The following is a 22,194-nucleotide window of genomic DNA, read 5'->3' as shown; positions in this document are numbered from 1 at the left end:
CACTGGGGATGGGGAGCTGGAGCCCAGCAACCGCCTGACAACTGCTCTAAATAAGGGCTCAGGAATGGCTGCCAGCCAGGATCACCTTCCAGAACAGCAAGCCAAGCCCTCAGAGATGGGGCCTCTGCCCCAGGCCTGGCATCTGCTGAGCATCTGGAGCCCTGAGCCACTAGGGCCCCACAACTCTGGAGGTCTTGAGTGGGATTGTGCTGTGACAGAAAGCTGTGAGTCAGGACATCAGGGTGAAAGCTCACCCACCTCATTCACAGCATCCCCTACCTGTTGTCAAGGCTCGCAAGACCTGGTGAGAGACGGGGCAGGTTTGCAGCTTCTCACCTCAGGGAACAACTAACTGAGCCAGGGTTCCATCTCATAGCAAGCAACAAACAACCTACATATAAGTACACACCACAGAGGCACATTCCGTATCATAGAAAAGGCAACTTCACCCAGAACTGTACCGACACCACTTAAAGAGAAAGGTCAGGTATTTCTTATTGCACGCGTCTTCACCTTCAGAAGTGAGTGTGCTCAGCACAACTTACGAGAGACCTCACCCCACCACCTGAGGACCTGAACTAGGATATGTCGGTTTGTTTGCATCCTAAAAGTGCTTATTATTTAAGGTTTACTTATAAAAGTTTGCTTGTTTTGAGATAGGGTCTTCTCTATGTAGCCCAGGCTGGCTTGAAATTTGCGATCCTCCTGCCTCAGCCTTCCGAAGACTGGGATTATCAGTGTGAATCACCATGTCTGACAGAGATCGGAGAACGGTTAGGTGAGAAGCAGGCCTCTGAGGAAGGATGCAGTGTATTAAGTCCCTGGCCTTAAATAAGTGCTGCGCAGACTATGGTGTGTGTACCCTGCCCTGGACCTTGCTCCTCTTGTCTAGGCAACTGCCCTGTTAAAACCTTCTTTTTCCTACAGCAACAGGGTATGTAAGACTCCACCAAGGGTTCCATTCTAGGATTTGGGGTAGATTTCCAGAAGCTTCCCTGGCTCTTCCACCACAGCGTCATCACCTCTGTCCTGGTTTTCTCTCCTGCCACTTTGTTCCCTCACACCACACTGCATCACTCGTCTCCCTGCTCCGCCCTCCCCTGGCCCTCCTCATGCTCTGAGGCCCTTTTGGTTCCTCCGTGCCCAGAGCCCAGAGTCCAGGTGTGTTAGGCCACTCCCATCTCTTCTCTTTAGTTATCACTCAGTCTGGAGGATGGTGGGAGGAACTCTCTCCTAGCATCCTGGGGTCCCCATCATAGCACCTGGCCTTCAGGACTGTGATGGCCCCGGGGTCCTAGGTTGTATCTCGTGGCGCATGCTCCAGTCCCAGTGTGGATGTTTAACAATGGCACAGAGTGAAGGACTCCCAGGGCAAACCCCATCCGGCTCCCGCTCAGGAGGCCGGACGACCAGGTCCCTATTATCAGTGCCCTTTCTGCTTAGTCCCCAGGGACGCCCTGATAGCCAGGCATGCTGATAACCTGAAGCCACCAAGTCTCCCCATCTTCCCGCTACACCGCTACTGAATGTAGATGTAACTGTCTTATTAAATAAGAAACACAGAGCCAAATGCAGAGTTAAAAGCCCAAGAGGTCAGAGCAGTAGCTGAGAGCTGAGACTTAAAACCGCCTTCTTCCTGCCGCTGCCGTCCTTCCCCTCAGAAGGAGACCTATTTCCTGTGTGTCTGTCTTTTTATTGACTTTCTGTTCTGTCTTCTCATTGGTTGTAAACCCAACCACATGACCTCCTCGTCACTGCCTGTCTATACAGACCTCCAGGTCTTCTATAGTTGGTATTGAGATTAAAATGTGTGTCTCTATGCTGGGTGCCAGATGTAGCAGGAATCTTAAAAGTTCTTATTAATAAAATCAAACTTGAGGCCAGTTATTGGGGTGAATGCTGGAAGATCAGAGAAGCAGAACAAGCCACGGCTACCTCACCTTGCCAGTTCCTCAGCTCATTCTGTTTCCTCAGACTGGAAGCCTCTGAGTCCTCATCCAGAATGAATCTCAGCTGAACTGCTACTCAAAAGCCTAAAAGCTTAACCAGCCAAATGCTTCTTGTTTCTGGTCTTCACGCCTTATAAACCTTTCTGCTTTCTACCATCACTCCCTGGGATTAAAGGCTCACTTTCTGGGATTAAAGGCATGAGTCACCATGCTTGGCTGTATCCTTGAACACACAGAGATCCAGGTAGATCTCTGCCTCTGGAATGCTAGGATTAAAGGCGTGTGCTACCACTGCCTAACTTTTATGTTTAATATTGTGGCTGTTCTGTCTCTGACCCCAGACAAGTTTAATAAAGTGCACAATATTTTGGGGAACACAATACCACCACAACTGAGTACCACTCTCCTATATACAGCGGCAGCTATTTACAACAGCAATGGCTGGTGTGCCTCAGCCTTCGGAGCTAGCAGTCTCTTTGTTGGATTTCTTCCTCACCTTTTCTAGCTGTGGCTTCACTCTACCCTGGGTACCACTCTTCCTCTGGCCCGAGGATAATCTTCTCTTTCTGGGTGGGAGGAGCAATGTACAAATAGGGAAGTCTTCTGCTCCAACTCCTATAGCCCCAAGCAGCAGTCTGTGCTCTTGGGGCCAGCTGCCTAGGTGGCAGTCAGAATGCCTCCATCCTTCCCCAAGATGCCCCCACAGGGAGGTATGCTCACAAGCAGGATTAATTACAAGGAATGTCAAGGAACCAAGAATGAAACATAAAAAGCTCCAGGTGGAAAATAAGGGATTGAGGGGAGAGGCCTGGACCCCACCTGGGAGCTGGAAGGCTGCTGAACAGGGAAGATGTTTCAGATAAGGATGTGGTGGTGGGTTGAGGTAGGACGAAGGCTGAGGAGACATGGCTAGCAGACAGTAGCCAAAGCAGTAATGGAGCAGCACAGGGATTGGGTGAGCCCGGTGAACACGGTGTGCGCTGGCCCTCAGGACACCGAACAGAGGGCGAGGTGGTGGAATGGAGCAGGGATGTAGATGAGCTGCAGCAGGCTGCCCTGGGGAAACGCTGCAGAGGCGAAGGAAAGGGCAGCAAAGGGCCCCTGGGGTGGGAAGCAGAAGCAACCCAGCAGGGTGGTGGGGCTGGGGACAGAAGGACAGGGTGGGGTAGGTCAAGTGTGGACAATGCTCACAGTTACGGTGAGAGTCAGGGTCGGAGGGAGCCGGGGCCTCGTTACCATTCTCAGACCAGCTGAAGGTGCTCTCTGAGGCAGGGCTCATTGCTACGAGAGAGCCTGAAGGGAACCAGCCAGCAGCCCAAGAGGGAGAAGGGAAGAGTCACGTGTCTGATTCTGGAGGGAGGGAGTTCCCAAGTCAGTGCAGAGGAAGGGCCCGGGCAAGGGTCTACAGCCTCTGTCCTGACCATGTTCCCTGTAGGAACCCTAGAGGTCACAGGTCACTTCTGACACCAGCAGCCGGCTCAGTCCCACAGTCAGTCAGGAACAGAGACACTAGATGCTGCATTTCCCGGGCTCCTCATCCAGCACTGTGCCAGAGGGCAGATAGGTAGCTCCAGAGCGCTGTCAAGCCCACTGGACAGTGAAGAGAAGACAGTACTGGACCTGCTAGAAACAGCCACCTCACGGGGTCCAAAGACAGGAACAGGTTCCAGGACAACTGCTGTTTCTGCCCCTAGAGCTCAGTTTCTTGAGAGAACAGCAAGAGGCTGGCACTAACCCTGGGTCTCTCCGCAGGCAGACAGGCAGGCAGGCAGGGATGTGGTGCTGAGGGCAGGGCCTGTCCAGACCCAGCCTCCTCAGGCCTTGCCTTCCTATTCTCTACCCCTCTGCAGCTGGCCTCCCAGCCCCTGGCAAGGGAGGTGGGGTCTGTGGGTGGCTCTACCCCAGGTCCAATTTACCTGCTGACCCACAGGAGAACCTCACCCCACCTTCACACCACACCACTTGCAAAGTGGCCTCAGGAGTGGTCTGGAGCTGCGCTGGGACTGGAGCCTACAAGGCCAGAGCTGGGGGCTGCTGTTGCTGACACTGCAGCCATTTTCAAAGACCAAACCAATGGGAGACAGGAAGAGCTCTGCCTCAGCCACCAGGCACTTGTCAGAACTCTGTGGGAATCTCAGGCTAATGGAATTAGGCCACTCACAGAGATTGTTCAATTAGTTCTTGGTGAAAACTGCTAACTTGGAAATTTGATAAGAATTGCTCCCAGCCAGTTTCAAATTCATTTCTTCTGAAAACCAAATTTTCCCCACATGGGCACATCCTCACTGTGGGCTACAGAGCCCTGGGCTCCTCGGTGGCTGGGAAGGCAGCTGCTGGGCCTCTCACAGGAGCTGTGTGCTGGAGCATGGCCTCTTCTCTACAGCTGGGCGGCCCAAGGGGGCGGGGGAGGCAGCAGTCACCCTCACAGGAGACCTGCTGCTCTCCCAGCGGCCCCAAATTGAGTGTAGTGTGGTGGAAAACTGCAAGGGAATGGGGCGTGATGGGAAGTCAGTGGTCCGATCAGCACTAAATTGAGGGCCGCTGGGGGTGGGAAACTTCAGAGATCTTTGTTGCAGCTCCCTTTGAGGCCAGGCCAGGGCGGAGCTGGTGGCTAGGGAGCTGGAAAGTGGGGGCCTGGTGTGGGGGATGGAGGGGGGCACCTGGAGAGAAGAGGCAGTGGCAGACTGACAAGGCGCCCACCATGGCTGGACCACAGGGCACCCCACGTCACAGCCAGAGCCTCTCGCTGACCCCTTTCCTCCTGGGCTCCCTGCAACCTGCTCAAAGTTTTGGACATCCCCGTGAAACCACAGGGAAATGAATGGGCCTAGTTCACAGGCATGGAAAACCCCAGAGGAGCAGGCCTCTGGAGCCAGACATAACAGGTCTTGTGGGTGAACCAGAGCCAGGGTTTCTAGTCTGTGGGGCTGAATCTACTCCAGGCTTTTCTATAGGCTCCACAGGCGGAGCCCTGCTGCAGCGAGGCACGTTTGAGCTGTGTTTTTCTAGTTCAAAAGGAAGTCTCCAGAGGCTAGACATCCAAGAGCAGCCCTCCGGCCGGCCCGCCAAAGGGAGGCCCAGTGGCTGCGGTAGGGAGGGGGAGGGATTGCGCCCAGCCGGCTGACAGCACTGAAAGCCTTTGTCAGCAGAAAGCTAGCCACGGAGGCCTGCTCTTCCCAAGGCTCAGTTCTGCACACAGAGGCACGGGGCAGGCCTGCACGTGGGCGCAGCCCTAGCCCCTAAGCAGAACCAGGCGGCACAAACTGCCGTGTGGCCTTGCAGCAAGGGATAATTGGGCCTCGCTGGCTCCTTTGTGATGTTGACACACACTCCTTTCTCCAGTTCCACTGGAGCTGGACCCACTGGCTAGAGGAGGTGTGGCCAAGGCACACAGAAGCACACTACCTCAAGGAACCACTGCCTGCCCGCAACAGCTCTGTGGCCCTGCTCAGACTTCTAGCCAAGGCCGCGGCTCCCTCTCACGCCCAAGTAGAGGAGGCTGGCTCTGTAGACCTGCAACAAGAACAGAGCTTGGACAAGCTCAGGGGAACCAACTGGGGCACCCCTGACTGTGGAAGGGATCAACTCTGGTTCTAAAGCTCTAATTTGGGTGCTGAGATGCTCAAGGGAGAAGAGTGTTTTAAAATACAAGACTCTCTCATATATACATGTTCACAACTACAAAAGACAGCTAGGTAGGGAATGGAGGAGCCAGGAACTCCTGGAACTCAGGCTCGTCTACTTCACTAAAGTGTGTTTTGTGCTCGGTGGTGGCGCACACCTTTAATCCCAGCACTCGGGAGGCAGAGCCAGGCAGATCTCTGTGAGTTCGAGGCCAGCCTGGGCTACAGAGCGAGTTCCAGGACAGCTAGGGCTACACAGAGAAACCCTGTATTTAAAAAAAAATGTTTTGTTTGCCCCCAAGAAAGTGTTCTTGCCTGGGCTGTGGGGAGTGGGCCTCATTTCCCAAGGCCACCCTGGGATGATGAAGCCACTGATGGTGGGAAGCAAAAAAGAATGTGGACAAGCTCTGTGTGTGCTTTGTCATCCAGCCCAATGAATCCCTTCCCAGGAAGATATTGTAGGTCTTAATTGCACAGAGGGAAACTGAGTCTCAGAGGCTACAGAAGATGACAAGCTCCAGACTGTGGCAGGGCCCAGATCTGGGGCACCACCAAGACCTGCAACTTCGGCTTCACAGGGTTTTGTTGGAGTTGGGGTGGGTGGCTGTGCTAAGTGGGAGGAGGTACAGAAACAGGTGATTCCTCTGCTCTGGGGCGGCACATGAAATCCAAATGCTTGCAGGGCTTCTGCTCCCTAAAGAACTCCAAGCCTCACTTGGACTCTCAAATTCTTTTTTGTGTGGGATGGATGTTACCCTTTCCTCCCTGCACCAGGCAGGCCTATGCATCAGCTTACCTAGGCAGCCCACTCCCATAACAAGGCAGAGGCAGAACACGGCTAGATTTGCATGGTGGGGCCACCCGTGCGGGTCTGGGCTGCAACATTGTTCGGTTCCATCCCGTCAAGAGGACACACTGGAAGTGAGTGAGTGCCCCTTCTGAAGTACAGGCAGTCTCTGGCTGGGCAATACAAGACCAGGTCCAGAGAGGCTGTGGGAGGAACCTGAGTGGTCTCTAGGGAGGGCTGTTAGTGCTGGGAACAACACTCAGCTCTGCAGCGGAGCCTGGAACAGTGAACACGCTGCCTGAGCGGCCTTGCCCCCTCCCACTGTGCACACTGCACCAAGCACTGCGGCCTTGCCCCCCACTGCACACCCACAGCACTGCGGCCTTGCCCCCTCCCACTGTGCACACCGCACCAAGCACTGCGGCCTTGCCCCCTCCCACTGTGCACACTGCATCAAGCACTGCGGCCTTGCCCCTCCCACTGTGCACACCGCACCAAGCACTGCGGCCTTGCCCCCTCCCACTGTGCACACCGCACCAAGCACTGCGGCCTTGCCCCCTCCCACTGTGCACACCGCACCAAGCACTGCGGCCTTGCCCCTCCCACTGTGCACACCGCACCAAGCACTGCGGCCTTGCCCCCTCCCACTGTGCACACCGCACCAAGCACTGCGGCCTTGCCCCCTCCCACTGTGCACACCGCACCAAGCACTGCGGCCTTGCCCCCCCCCCGCCCCTCCCACTGTGCACACCGCACCAAGCACTGCGGCCTTGCCCCTCCCACTGTGCACACCGCACCAAGCACTGCGGCCTTGGCCCCTCCCACTGTGCACACCGCACCAAGCACTGCGGCCTTGCCCCTCCCACTGTGCACACTGCACCAAGCACTGCGGCCTTGGCCCCTCCTACTGTGCACACTGCACCAAGCACTGCGGCCTTGGCCCCTCCCACTGTGCACACTGCACCAAGCACGACCCCGTTCTGTCTGCTCGCTCTCCTGAGGCTCTGGAGAAGACCCCAACATATGGAAGCAGCAGGCAGGCTGCATCTGGCACAGGGACAGAGTCAGGGCTGTCTCGTTGTCAAGTCACTGGGTGAACTGCCCAGGGCCTGTTCACAGGCTTCAGTCTTCTCACCTTCTCATTCTCTCTATGGCTCTGTTGACATTGAAGGCTGTATCTAAGTAAGCCACGGCTCTGTCACACATGGCGGGGAGAATTCAGAAAGGGTAGCACTTGTATAACTGTTAGCCCTTCTTTTTCATTTCACCACAAGTCCAAGGCACGGCTGAGGGGCATCCGGGAGCCAGAGCGAGACACACTTAGGTTGGAGTGAGACTCCTGGTTGGAGGGCCTTTCTACATGTATCCTTGCTTCGCTCCAACCTCATCAGTCCACGGACAAGCCAGGTAAGAGCCAGCCATCCTCAGTGACGCCCTTGTGAGTGTGCTCACTCAGCTGGTCTCACAGCAGTCCTGGCTAGTGTTCTCCACTCGTCCGCTTGTAATCTGGTTACTGCTCTGTCCTCCCCACCTTCCTCTGGGCCAGGCACGGCTACTCAGCACCACGGACCTTGCCGGCGCCGATGGCCTAATGCCTTATTTCTCAGTGCCCTGAGCAGAGTCGAGGACATAGCAAGCAGACACTAAATACTTTTTAATAACAGCAACAACAACAATCATTATTATCCCTGTGCCCCCTGAGCTAATGAGACCAGAAACCTGCTGCCACGGTTGGGCTCCTGGGATGTAAAACTTCCATATACATGAGGATACCTGCCCCACAGCCTCCACAACTACCACCACCATTCTTACAGACCCTTCCTGTTCAGGCCAGCCCACAATGGGAGCCAGGTTTGTGCTGTTCAGAGCCCCAGCCCTCAGCCAGGGAGATGTAGAGATCATCACAAAGGCCCTACAGGCAGATTGTGTTACATTCCAGATAGTTCTGTCCCCACTGCCAAACGTAAAAAAATGGCTCCTATAAAATGCCCCAGAATGCAAGAGCCTGGGAAATCCCACCATGCACCTCACAAATTAGAAGACTATATAATTATATATGTTACAACCCCAGTGTAAACCTCATTCCTTTGCTTGCCCAGCAAACTTTATCGGCATCTGCTACAGCCAAGCACTGTGCAGAGCATGGAGATAAGAAAGGCCCAGCGAGCCCATGGAGACAGGCATGTAAAGCAGTATTCAAGACAAAAACCCAAGGAAAAGACACGATAGGAGAGAGATGCTGGGCTCAGAGGCACAGGTCGTGGTCAGCGGCCTGCAAAGAGGCTGAGCAGTGTGATGGTGACATGAGACAGCAAACGGCACAGCTCACCCAGCTGGGGCCAGGAGGCAGGAGGAAGGAGCCAGGGGCAAGGTATGGACCCCAAGAATTCCCATCCCTCGGGGCCTAGCTCCTCCTAAAGACTCTGCCATCTTCCAAACAGTGTCACCATCAAGGGACCAAGCCTTCAACTGACGCACCTACGGGTCATTCCATTTTCACACCGTGCAGGGTGACAGAGGAATTAGGAACCAGGCTCCCAGATTCACCCAGTGTAGGAAGGGAAGCACACATACGGCCTCTCTCAGCTGGGGCCTCACTTGAGAGGCCAGTGCCCTGTGAGCAGGTGGCAGGGCAGCCGCTGGTGCATGTGTGTCTGGTGCGGGCCAGGCACATGTTAGGGAGCCCAGAACTCCAAGGATGGGAACACATCCATTTAAAGCACTCTGAACCCAGTTCATAAAACCATGGGTCAATATTTTTAAAGTCACATAACTAATGAGCTCTGCCAGACTCAACAGACTGCATCCCAGTGGGTGATAAGACAAGTGTTAGCTCAGAGGAAACAGCTCAGGCGGGAAGAGGCTTTTCTTAATCTTAAGCTGCCCTTGGACAAGAGGATTCATTGATCAGGTTACCCACAAAGGAGGTTTAGTTACCATGTTCACCCTGTTTGGGTTTAAGTAATAAGTGTTCACAGACAAGTAAAAATTCAATCAGGGCAAGTTCAGTAGGTCCCATCAGGCCAGCAAAAGCTATCTCAGATTTTGACTTCCAAGGGTTTTATTCTCACCCCCCCTCCACTATCCTGAGGTGAAAATATCATGTGTAGAAACATTAGGTATTGGTCCTTTATAAACAAAGCAAATAATATCTGCTAAGAATTATTTAAAGTGTGGAGGTATAAACCTATAACACCAGCACTCAGGAGACTAAAGCAGAAGGTTTGCCACAGGCTTGAAACAAACTTGGTCTGTGTAGTGTAGCAAGTTCCAGGCAATCTGGGCTACATGGTAAGACTATCTGAATAGTAGCAGCAGTGATGAAGAAGAAGAAGGAGAAGGAAGAGGAGAAGGAGGAGGAGGAAGAGGAGGAGGAGGAGGAGGAGAGAGAAGGAGAAGGAGGAGGAGAAGGAGAGAGAAGGAGGAGGAGGAGGAGAAGGAGAGAGAAGGAGGAGGAGAAGGAGAAGGAGAAGGAGGAGGAGAAGAAGAAGAAGAAGAAGAAGAAGAAGAAGAAGAAGAAGAAGAAGAAGAAGAAGAAGAAGAAGAAGAAGAATGAAAACGAATCTCAGGTAGTCTACTTAACTGAATCATCTCCCTCCCAGGTTATTCTAGGGAGGAGTAGATGATTCCTCAGTACTTATTGGGGCTAGCACACTGCTAAATATTTTGTAAAAATGATTAACAGTATAGGCTGGCAATCCCTTATTTGAAATGCTGAGACCAAAAGTGCTTCAGATTTCATTTTTTAAATTTGGGAAAATTCCCTCCCTAATACAAAAATATAAAATTTGAAATGCCCTAAAATCTAAAACTTGAACCACATAAAGAATTTGGTTTTATATTTTCAGATCTGGAATTCTCAAGCTACATCATGAAAACTATCTACAGCAGATGAAGGAGACAAGAGTCTGTGACTTGGAAGAAGCAACAGAGGCATGCTAAGGACGAAGGACACGGGAAAGCAAGCCATGCTTGAACCAGGAGAGACGTCCACTGGGTGTCTGTTAAGCATCTCCAGTGTGCCAGCCATGCTGGAGAGACTATCCTTGTGCTGGGCAAGGGAGCAGATTACCTGCTCATCTCCTTCCATCAGAACTTCATCCATGCTACAAACTGGCTTTTTCCTCAGCAGCCCTTGGCTGGGTCCCAAGCCCATTCCCAGCAGTAGAACCAGAATCTTGAGAGGATCCAGCAAAGCCTTTTACTATGCGCTCTCCACCTCACAGTCAAAAGCATTCACATTCCACTGAGCTGCACAAGCAGAGGCAAGAACCCGCTTCTTGCAGTACTCAGCAGGGGACTGGTAGTTCTGAGACAAGAGGGTTATGTTAACAACTGGAGTCAAGTTTGATGACATCAGCACTGAAAACACACTGAGGAAAGTCAGAGGGAGTGAAAAGCGCACTCTGCTTCGTGAGCAGAGCAGTGATGAATGGCATTTCTTACACAAACCATGGTGACCACCTGACTGGACTGAAGGATAGAGGACACCGTTAGCTTAGAGTGGGGGCAGCTCCACAGGCTCCAGAGAAGGAGGTGCTTCCTGATGGGATGGGAAACTGCCATGCAGTAGTTGAGTCAATTTAGCTTAGTTGCAGATGTGGAACACAAACACACGGAGTCTCAGGGAATGAAAGGCGGTGCAGAACTAGGGGGTGAGCCTCAAACAGGCTCTGGGAATACCATGTTATGCGTCTGCAGCAAACAGGCACTTGGCTGTGTGGAGCACCCAGGGCAGCCTTGGCTCTGACCATAGCCCTTCCTCACCTGGGATGCTAATTCTAACACGTGGTCCACAAGGCCCAGTGCTCCTAGCGACCAAATGCACAGTGGTGAGGGGACAACTGGCCTAACTCTCAGGGCAGAGACACAGACATACATGGGGCAGGACTTCAGGAAAGTCAAGGGAAAACCTACAACCCTGTGGTCACTGACTGCAGGGCAAAGGCTGTGCAGTGCAGCGGACCCTACAGAAAGCATGTCCAGCTGGGCACAATGCTGCAGTCATGTAATCTTAGTTACTCGGAGGCCAAGGCAGAAGGATCACAGGGTCAAAGACTGCCAGGCCAGCTTGGGAAATTTAGAAGGGCCTTGTCTCAAAATAGGAACTTAAACATATCTAAGGATGCACTATGCTCATGGTAGTACACTTCCTGGTATGTGTGAAGTTCTCAGATCATTCTCCAGCATTGAAAAAACATAGTCTAATACAACAACCTCCCCAAATTTTTACATGATAATATAAATATTTTGAATAATCCTCAGTATCAAAAACTCTGTTATGTCTAGCTGGCACCATCGAAAGTATAGTATACGTATCAAAGGACTAAGTTTTGATGCTTCAAAGACTACACCCTCTCCCAGGTGAAAACAAGGGTCTACAGAACAACTGTAGTCCTATCATTCTAGACAACTCAGACACTATACATCTGTGTAAGCAACACAGCTAAGGCCAGACATCCAGGAGAAGATGGCCAAGGCGTCCTGGGTGAAGAAATTGGGGACAAGAAGAACACAGACAGTGATGTTACAGCTTTTGAGACAGAAGTCCTATCAGGGCAAGTGGAGCATCTCCACCCTGAGGCCCGACTATGGAATCAGGAAACTCTAGACAGTCTTTAGGTCTGTGGTGGTGAGAGCAGTCTCCACACCTAGGGCTAAGCCATATCTTCCTACTCAGCACGGTCCTCTCAGTGTCGTGCTGCTCCTAATTAGCCATCCTCTGGCTTGCTCACTGTGGAGCCGACCCAGCAGTGCTTGAGGTAGGGTGGGTCACCTGAGGATGCCCAGTGAGGTAGTGGGGTGATCTGTGTTCTGTACCTCAGCCAGGCTTTGCAGGCTTGGTCCATTTCCTCCTACTTAACTTGGTGGGCACAGCTTGAGTTACTCTGTGAGCTCCCGTCCAAGTGTGTGCCAACCACAGGAGGACGTACCCTCAGAACTGCTAATAGTCCCCTCCCCCTAAGTGAGCCAGGCAGCAGCTAAGTGATTTATGGTCATCAACAGCCTTTGTCCTTTCATCAAGTATGGCAATGCCTTCAGGCTCCAGAGGCTTCCTGCCCAACCACCAAGAAAAAGCCACAATGCCTCAGAGAGCAGGGGAGTGGCAGTGACGACAGATCAGAAACACTTCCCTGTGGAGAACACAGCCAAAAGCTGAGTGAGTCAAACATGTTCTGGTCACCTGCCAGGTAGCCGCCGGAGGTGATGGCCATGGGTACTTTTCTTCAGGCTCAGACCCAACCTGCAGTTCTGTGGCCTGCTTCCTGTAAGGCTAACCTGTGAGTGTCACAGTCCTAGCTAGGGGGAGTGGCTAGAGCAGACATTTGTCACTCTGACTTTCTGAATGTGCCTAGGTCTGGCCCAGCATGCTGGTGCAGAGAGGCTGTGACTCACAATCTACTGGGCAGCAATGATGTGGTCTGTTCATTCAAAGGAGGACAGACCCAAAGATCACAGCCTTTTCTAGAACTTCTTGACGTCTTAGAAAGAAGCGAGCATCCTTGGGTTTGGAAGCTGCTGGCTGACCATGTGCTTACAGAGGTTGGCTCTGAAGTACCTCTCAGGTACAGATATGTGCCTGTATGGGTACCCAGAGAAGGCTAAGGAAACAACTTGGGTCAGACCAAGAAACTGAGAGAGAAGAATGGCTGTGGCCAGTATAGATCTGAAACAATAAAGATGTCGATGACTCCTCCATCCCTGCCCCATCATGGTAAGAGCATGTCACCATCTGCTTTGTACAAAGCACCTGTAAGGAAATGTCAGGTCCGAGTCACTTCGGATCACTGTAACCCCAAGAGGCCCCATGGAAGGGAAAGAGCTGCAGTCCATCACCAGCAGATAAGGAGAGGGAAGGGCAGAGGTAAGCAAAGGCAACTGCACTCCGTCAGTTAATGCCACCCTGTGTCAACTAAGAGCATGCTTTTTACAAGGTCTTTGTGAAAGTTGAGAAGTCTTTAATTAGGAGAGTTCTTGGTACGTTGAGGTTCTGTCTTGTGGGAAGTCAATCTCTTGGGTCATCTTTGGGTAGTTTAGGCTGCAGAGGGGGTGTGGGGAGAACTAACAAAGCCCTCGGCTTAAGCCAGCTCTTCCCAGCAGTCTCGAGGGACTTGGAGACTTGGGTCTCTGTGCTCTTCGTTTCTCTGTTTCAGTGAGTGCAGAAAAAGGTTCTGTGCATCTGCCTAGGCCTCGGAAACTGCCAACAGGGAACTGAGACAGCAAAGTCTTGTGGATCCTCCCTGCCACCCCAACAGCCTGGCCAAGAAGATGACCTCAGCTGCTCTGGACACCACCTGGCACCAGACAACAGGAGATAGAATGGCCTAAGAGACCCAAGTCTAACAGTGCGTGGCTAATCCAGGAAGCCATGGAGAGCTACACGCAGCCTTCTAGGGCTGCACACAGGCAGGCATGGAGGATTCCTTCTAGTTTGAAATCCTTGACCACTTGAATCTGCATCCTTGGCAATGGGTACCAGGGAGAAGGAGATGAGGGCAGATGAAGGAGCGTTTGGAGGAGGGGGCACTGGAAAAAGAAGCAAATGCCAGCATTGGCATGTTCATGTGGTATACTCATCAGGGAGTTCTTGACTGTCTCTGGTAATGTTAAAGAGGGCCCAGAACTCAACTCTCCTGATAGCTGTCTACTAATCTCTTTGATTTATGCACTGTCATAGTCTAAGGAGTCATATATACTATGAGTTTAAATACAGTGACATCACACAGGGAATGACTGTCTATATAATTATGGAAGGGCTGGAGGATCAGTCATAAAGTTAGGGCCCTAAGAGACACTTCCAATAACAACAACAAAAACAACAAACAGCGAAGAATAGTTTACTGATGATTCTGTCTATGGCTACCCCAAATCTGGAGAACCCTGGTCACTGATTCTCAAATCATACTGCCTTAGGATAGCCTTGGAACAAAGTGACAACCAATGGAATCGAAGCTTTAGGTCTTCCCTGGCTGGCTAGGGACCAGGAACCAGAAAGTGATGCTGTTAACTTCTACTCCTCCACATAAAGAAGTGCAGGGGCCTTAGACTTTGCTCCTGTTCTCTAGTCTGGCATGTGCAATATGTACAGCCAACAAAGGATTCACATCCTGAATAGGCAGAAAAACACACCAAGGAGAAAACACAAAGTCAGGCAGGAAATTTGAAAAGGCCTGAACTCTCACACCTTGCTGGTATAGTGATACAGGATTAGCAGTTTTATTCCTAGGTCTACCCTCAAACAGAATATGTGCATGTGCACCCAAACAGAACTATAGAAACAGAACTATCTGTAATAACTTCAAGGCAGAAATAACCAAAACACTGATTAGATTAATGCAGAGTAGATAATCAGTTCTCTTTCTTTGAGACAAGGGTTTATGTAGCTCAAGATGGCCACAAATTCATTATGTAGCCGAGGAAGACCCTGAACTCTTGATCCTCCTGCCTCCACGTCTTAAATGCTGGGATTACATCATATGTGGTTCTAAAGTACTCACCGTTTGGTTGCCTGCTAGAACTTGATGATGAAACCCTACTGCTGAGACACCACACACATTTGTCACTGGACGTGGAGAATCAGGTTGGTACTGACTAAGAGGCTTCCTCTCTTGTCTAACTCTCACAGTACTGGAGGATGCTCTGCAGGCTGCTGTGGGGAAAGTCTTCAGTAGTATCCCTCAGCTGGGACCCTGTGAACTACAACCGTGACCAGTGTGGTGAGATGTGGCCACGGGTGAGATAGTGGCACAAATGTGATGGCTACCCATCACTTCCTGCTTGAATTTAAGGCCCTCCCACGGGAGGAAACACACACTGGGTACTGTAAACCTGGCTGAGAACTCAGGGTTGGGGAGCTCCAGTGGGAACCTGTTATTATTATTTTTGCTAAAAGGACATAGTCAAACTGCCCTCTAAATTTCTATCTTTCTACCCACAGATTAGTACAGCTCTCAGAGATCATCAGAGAAGCATTTTTCTTTTCATGTGTAGTGGACGGTGGTCAGTGGAGTGCTCAGCCACAAATGGGACATCTACATCACACCCTCTTCACAGCTCAGGTACCATCTCAGAAAAACTAGAGGTCAGGGAGGGCTGAAGCAGTATCTTTTGGGCACGACAGGATTGCTGCACTCATGAACCATAGCAGCCATGGTTACCTACATAAGACCTGTACAAGGTCAAGCCCAGGCAGCATTCTAACATGGAGTGGGAAGGAGTTTATGAGCCTCCACCTCTTGCTGAGGCCCTACGAATAGTTGATAGCTTCTAGGAGAGAAAAGAGTCAGTTTTATTTAGGGGTGTGACTCCTGATAGGTTGACACACAGAAGTATATGGCCAGCACAAATTAAGAGTCAATGCATTATTAAAAAAAGAAGACAATGACAACCTTGTCATTGAGGGAAGTAGGGAGGTAGGGATGGGTCTGGAAGGAGTTAGAGGGAGGAATTGGGGGTGAATACTACCAAAATAGAGCATATGAAACTCTCAAAGAATTGATAAAAGTGTTTTCTAAAAAAAAATCCCTCATAGTTTCTCAAACTATTTTATTTGATCACAGTGTTAGGGATCAAACCCAGGGCCTTGTGCATGCCAGGTAAGTGCTCTATCATTGAGCTACAGCGTCAGCCTTTCAAGGGAAATTTTATAGCAATGAAAATGAATGGAGAACAACCATATACAGCAATGAAGATGAATTTTCATTAATATGATAATACTCAGAGGAAAAATGAAGACTTACTGAATGATTCCATTTTTTGGAGGATTGAGGAAGGCTCTGAATGGGAGGCTGGATGGGAAATGAAGTGTGTGGGTGTCTAACAGTCTATTTCCTGACCTGAGTGTGTTCATTTTCTTTTTCTTTCTCTTTCTGTCTTTTTGAAAGAGGGTCTCCTGTAGTCTAGGCTGGTCTCAAATTCAGCATGTGGCCAAAGATGACCCTGAACTTTTGATCCTCCTGCTTCTGCCTCTGAAGTGCTGTACTACAGGCTCGTGGCATCCCACCCAGCTGTGTTCATTCGTGTTGGTTTGAATGAGAATGGCCTCCACAGGCTCCTATATTGGCATGCTTAGTCCCAGTTGGTAAACCGTTTGGAAAGATATGGTGTGGCCTTGTAAGAATAGTAGGTGTGGCTTTGTTGGAGCAGATGTGTCACTGGGTATGGACTTTAGGGTTTCATGAGCCACACCAGGCCCAGCATCTCTTTCTCTCTGCCTGCTGCCTGTGGATCAAGGTGTAGCCTGCCTACGTGTCGTCATGCTTCCTTCCACGACGATGGTGGACTGACCCTCTGAGACTGTAAGCCCCCTGTTAATGCTTTCTTTTATAAGACTTGCCTGGGTCATGGTGTCTCTTCAGAGGAATAAAACAATGACTAAGACAAATGCCACTTAGGGCCTGTAGCTTTTCTCTATGCATATCATGGTTGCAAAGTAAGTTTTATAAAGTGAGCTAGCTGTACAAATTCATTTTCTAGCATGCAGCACAGAAGGAAACATAGTGGAATGCCTATATCATACAGCATGCTGGGACACGGACCACTGTGTCTGTGTATCTGCTCTGATGAGTCGAGGGCAGGCCTGTGGCCAGCACAATCAATCCGTTTTTCTGGCTTTTGTGTCTCCTTGCTTTAGACAATTCTGGCTTGAGCAGGGGAGCAGTAGCTGCAGGGCCGAGTACCAGCTTGGCAGCATGGGAAACCTGTAGTAAGAAACGTCAGGGCTTCGTGCCTTCCACCCTCTCTCTCCTGCTTCTCTCAGGAAATGCGGGAGAGGGATGTCAACTCAGCTCCACTGTAAATACCGTGGTCACGTATGCAGAGACTGCATGTGTACAGACTGTAACCCTGAAGGGGCTGCACGCACTACATGAAGGAACCACAAACCCTGGAGCGGCCACGGCTGCCCTAGTCTTGCTGACTTCCCTGTCCCAGGTCTCCAGGCAACTTGGCACAGTTATCTAGCTGCTGTGGGCCATGCCTGCTGTGCATCTCATAGAGGAGGCAGCGCCTTCGGAGAAGCTTGTCTGCCAGCTCTGCTTCTTAGACACAACTTGACCTTGGGCAGAGCATCTCTCAGCTCACAGGTTCCCTTCTCTGTGAGGTGAGAACATTCATGCTTTCCCACCTTCTGTTAGGGAAGCAATCGCAACGAAACACTATTTGGCACCTAGCTGTATCCTGGCTGGGGCTGTCATCTCATTCTAGGTAGCAAAAGCAGGAAGAGCCAAGGATTCCCCTCTGTGTGGTAGGCAGTGGGGAGACATCACCCCAGAGTTCAACTCTGGAAACACACGTTGTGCTGGTATCCTAGAGATATCAAACTCCACCTGCTGTGAGGGGCCACAGAAGCCTACACCTGCACTGTGAGTGGCTGACTCCCACATGCAGAGCCCAGCTGCAGCTGTTCCCATGAAGTCACTTCTGGCGCTTCCGGCTGTGCTGCCTCCAGCTCGGCAAGCCCTTTCTGTCTCTTAATTGCGGCTTCTCTTTCTCCTAACCTGGGACTTGACAAGGAACAAGAAAGTCATTCTTTATTCTGATCTGGCAGTGTCTGCATTTGCGGGAGGTCTGGAGGTGCTCTCCCTCGGCCACGAATGGCTCTTAGGCAACCCTGCAGTTAGCCTGTGGAACCGGCAGCAGTTCCAAGCACAGACAGAAAGTGCCTTTTCAAAAGTGCTGGGAAGTGCTGATGCTAGTTTGAAGTTGTCAGGGGCTGCTGGGAAATATTCCATCTGCTTATTCAGGGGGAAGGAAGAGGAGAAGAACCAAGCAGAGGGAGGGATGAATTAAACATGGGAATTGATCCAGAATCCTTTGCTTTCCTCCCCAAGGGTGGTACCCAGGGAAAGATGCACTTGGATCCCCTGCCCTAGAAGTGCTCAGTGTTGATGTTGCATCTGCCCTGAAGGTCTCTTCCTGCTGCCACTTCCTGAGTCATGACCAACAGTTACCTTGTGTGTGGAGCCCGGACAAGCTTGAAAGAAGGGGAATTGCTCCAAAGGGCATTGGCCCTGGGGCTTCCTTCCCATAGGCCGGGTGAAGTGACTCAAAACTAAGTACAGTCTGGGGGTCCCTCCCCAGGCCTTCCACTTCCTGATTTCTTCCCAGTGGTCAGGCTTGTATAGAGGCCTATGACTACTCTGCCAGACTCCTACTTGCTTTTCCTAATTTATAGGTAGCACATTAAACCTGTCTGGGCCTCTGCTTCCTGGCAGATGTGAGCCTATCCAGATAGGATTAGAGTTATCCTGAGAACAGGCAGGATGACAGAGGCTGAGAGTGGATGATTATGAGTTCAAGGTCAGCTTGGATTACCCAGTAGACAGTCTTTAAAAAAAAAGGAGTTAGGGCTGGAAGCTGGCTCAGCAGTTGAGAGCACTGGCTGCTCTTCCAGAGAACCCAGGTTCAATTCCCAGCACCCACATGGCAGTTCACAACTGTCCAGTTCCAGCGAATCTGACACCTTCACATCAATGCACATACAATTTAATTTAAATAAATTATTTTTAAAACAGGAGTCAGGACCAGCTCATCTACTACCTGGTAAGCAGTGGACACAGTGGTATGTGGGCATGGATAGGGTCTGTGGGACAAACAATTGTTCCAATGGCTCCAAGAAATATACTGGGGACAATCTGGGAAGAGGGCTTTGTATCACTGGACACTTCTGGGAGGTGCCTGTGCACAGGCCTATGAGGCTGTCTGGGGGTTGAAAGGCAAGAGCAATTCTGCTCAGGACCAACAACAAATGGAGGGTCATGACCAGCAGCTGAGGGCCTAGTGTGAGAGCCAGAGGTCTCTTTGGTCCTTAGATCAGATAGTAGGGCCATTTATAGGAGAATGGACGATGTGTGGATGCCTCTCTCCTCAGACATGCCAGGGTTAAATGCCAGTACAGTGCATCGAGGATTGGTTGGGGTCTCCTAGGGACAAGAGATTTTATACCAAAACAGAAGCTTCAAGATTTGAGGAGGTGCATAAAGGGGCCAGGAAACAAGACTAGATGAGTAAGAATTGATTTGAGGGAGTTTTCTTGAAATGCAGAATCTGCCATCCTGGAAAAGATGCCAGGGATGAGACAGCTTATTCCAGATAGCCCTGAAAAGCCTGATAAAAATGATAGTAAGGGCCTTAAATTGATTTGGTAGATGGAAAGAATTGAAAAGAGCATAAAGTGGCCAACTTGGAATGAATGTATTATTTAGGTTCAGGAGACCCTAAGGAGGGGCCCATAGTATACCCTGTCTATCCCCACTATTATCTAAATAACATAAGATTCCCGTAAAGATCCCCGAAACCTAAGATGTTAGTGGTGGCTCTCTTCTGCAGACCAGAGTGGACAGCAGAAAGAAGTACCATAGAGCTGGAACAACATGGGCCCTGAGGGGCCAGGGCTCTGAGTATCTTCATTTCCTAACTGTTGCTATTCCATATTTGGACTTAGGCATTTAGATAATAAAAACAAAAAATGAACACAAACAAGGTAGAGCCCTGGGAAGGGTGGGGAGTCATGAGTCACAGTCAGGCTCATGGGTTCCTCCATACCTCACCTCACAGTTCGCACTCTGGGAAGAGTCTGCTTTCATCAGGGAGCCTCACATACAACTGAGACCATCAGCACTACATCTGTCAGCCTCTTTTCTGATCACTACTTGCTAGCTACATCTCTGGATCCAGATCCAGATGCTGGCTTTGGGAAAACAAGCAAGCCATAGGCTGACAATTCTGCTGGGATGTGGAAAGGATGCTGTGGATATCCTGCATTCAAGGATGGAGACACATAGTCAGCATGACTGCCCTGCATAGAGCACCCAATTACTCATTGAAGAGACAAAGACACTTGAGACTCAAGGAATTGAGAATGGACCCCAAGATGGACTAAAGACAAACAAGTGAGTGTCAGAAAGGGGTATTGAGGCATCTGACTGCTACACTTTCTAGGTCATTTCCTGTATGATTTCCTCCAGATACTTCCTCTGATAAGCTTTGCAGGGCACCAAGACTGACTTACACATATAACTCCTAAATGATATTCTGCTGTGGGCACAGGTCAGACCAGGATGTAGAGCTTGGCTAATTTCTCATATTCAAAGTCAACCTAAGTTGTCATCATTGGACATGGTACCTCTAAGACATGAACTTGAAGGAAAGAGGGCTAGTACCCCTCTCCTACTAAATAAGAACTCTGAAACTGCCTTTCCAAAGAGCAGAGGGTTAGGCCAAAATTGGGTTTCACCAAACTTCCTGCTGCTACAGCCTGCATGCCGGGGCTCTCATCTACTGACAATCAGCAGGCAGAGAGGCATGGAGAGCAGTGTGAAGCAATGGGGGTGGGGAGCAGAATGGTATGCCACACTGTTTAGGAATCATGTGTCTTACTCCCAAAGAAAGCTTGCCCAGCAACCCAGGAATCTGCTCAGTTCTTCCATCTTGTCCATGGCTCCAGAGAATCCCAGATTGACTTGGCTGCTCACCTGAGCATGGTAAGAAACCAAGATGGTATTTTGAACACAACGGCTTTTAGAAGCCCTGGAAATGCCTTCTAGACCTAGTACCATCCCAGAGGGGAAATGGAGGCATTGAGGACGCCTGGATGACATTTCCTATGATTCATGTGGTGGGAATTGGGGTTCTATAAGAGTGACTACAGCATCTGTCTAAAGATAAAGACAGCAATGGCACCTGGAAGGCAATCTGAGTGCAGATGTAGTCACAAGGGTTCCTGCTAACCTTTCTTTTGCTCAGATCTGAGCAGTGAGTTTTTGAGGAAGACATGGTCTTTACTTCTGGAGGTAATGGATGGCTCTGCTGGCAGGTGCCTACTCCTTCCATTGGGTAAGAGGACACAGTCTGGATGGTTACACAATGACACCAGAACACACTGCTCTTAAGTGCAGACTGGCCTGCTCATTTTGAGTATGGTTTCCCAGAGTGGTAACAGCTATGTTCCACACAGCCTTTCCCAGTGTGGCTATGTTTCAAGTTGACTGTGTATGTGAGTTACACAGAGTGAGCTGGCAGAGTTTCGTAGGGACAGCTTCTGCAGTGCATGGTGATAAGAGCACACTCTTCAGGCTGTTATGAGGGTAAGGAGGAATGGCACATGCCAGTCCCTAGGAGTCTAAGGTAGAGCAGGTGCCCAGTGTGAGCTGCCATCATCATATCATCGTCATCGTCACCATCATCATCATCATCACCATCACCATCATCATCACCATCACCACCATCATCACCATCATCATCATCACCATCATCACTATCATCACCATCACCATCACCATCATCATCACCATCATCATCATCACCATCATCATCATCACCATCATCACCATCATCACTATCATCATCATCACCATCATCATCATCACCATCATCACTATCATCATCATCACCATCACCATCACCACATCATCATCATCACATCATCACCATCATCATCATCACCATCATCACAATTATCATCGTCATCGTCACCATCATCACTATCATCATCATCACCATCACCATCATCATCACCATCATCATCACCATCATCACTATCATCATCATCACCATCACCATCATCACCACCTCATCATCATCATCAAGGCATATTCCCTCTGCCTCACTCACCACCACCATCCCTGTCTTGCTAATAACCCACATTCAGAGAGTCAGGGTCTTTGAGAAAGACCCCAAGAAAAGGCACTTTAAAATTATGCCAGGGGCCACCTTCTAAAAGGGCTGGCTACCACTTCCCATCTGCGCACAGCCCCAGACACTCCCAACTATGAAGCCACATGATCAACACAGAAGCAGTGACTATAGAAGCCCAGCAAAGGCCAAAGTCACACCC

At 50.4% G+C, this 22,194-nt stretch overlaps 1 protein-coding gene across 8 annotated transcripts in view; it reads right to left on the bottom strand.

Annotated features, from left to right (window-relative positions):
- The window catches only part of Dis3l2 (DIS3 like 3'-5' exoribonuclease 2), a 322,501-nt gene that overhangs the window by 9,248 nt on the left and 291,059 nt on the right, over positions 1–22,194 (bottom strand). The window lies entirely within an intron of this gene.

This window comes from Peromyscus leucopus, chromosome 13, assembly GCF_004664715.2.
Source record: "Peromyscus leucopus breed LL Stock chromosome 13, UCI_PerLeu_2.1, whole genome shotgun sequence".
NCBI lineage: Eukaryota > Metazoa > Chordata > Mammalia > Rodentia > Cricetidae > Peromyscus > Peromyscus leucopus.
This window is presented reverse-complemented; position numbering and strand designations above follow the sequence as displayed.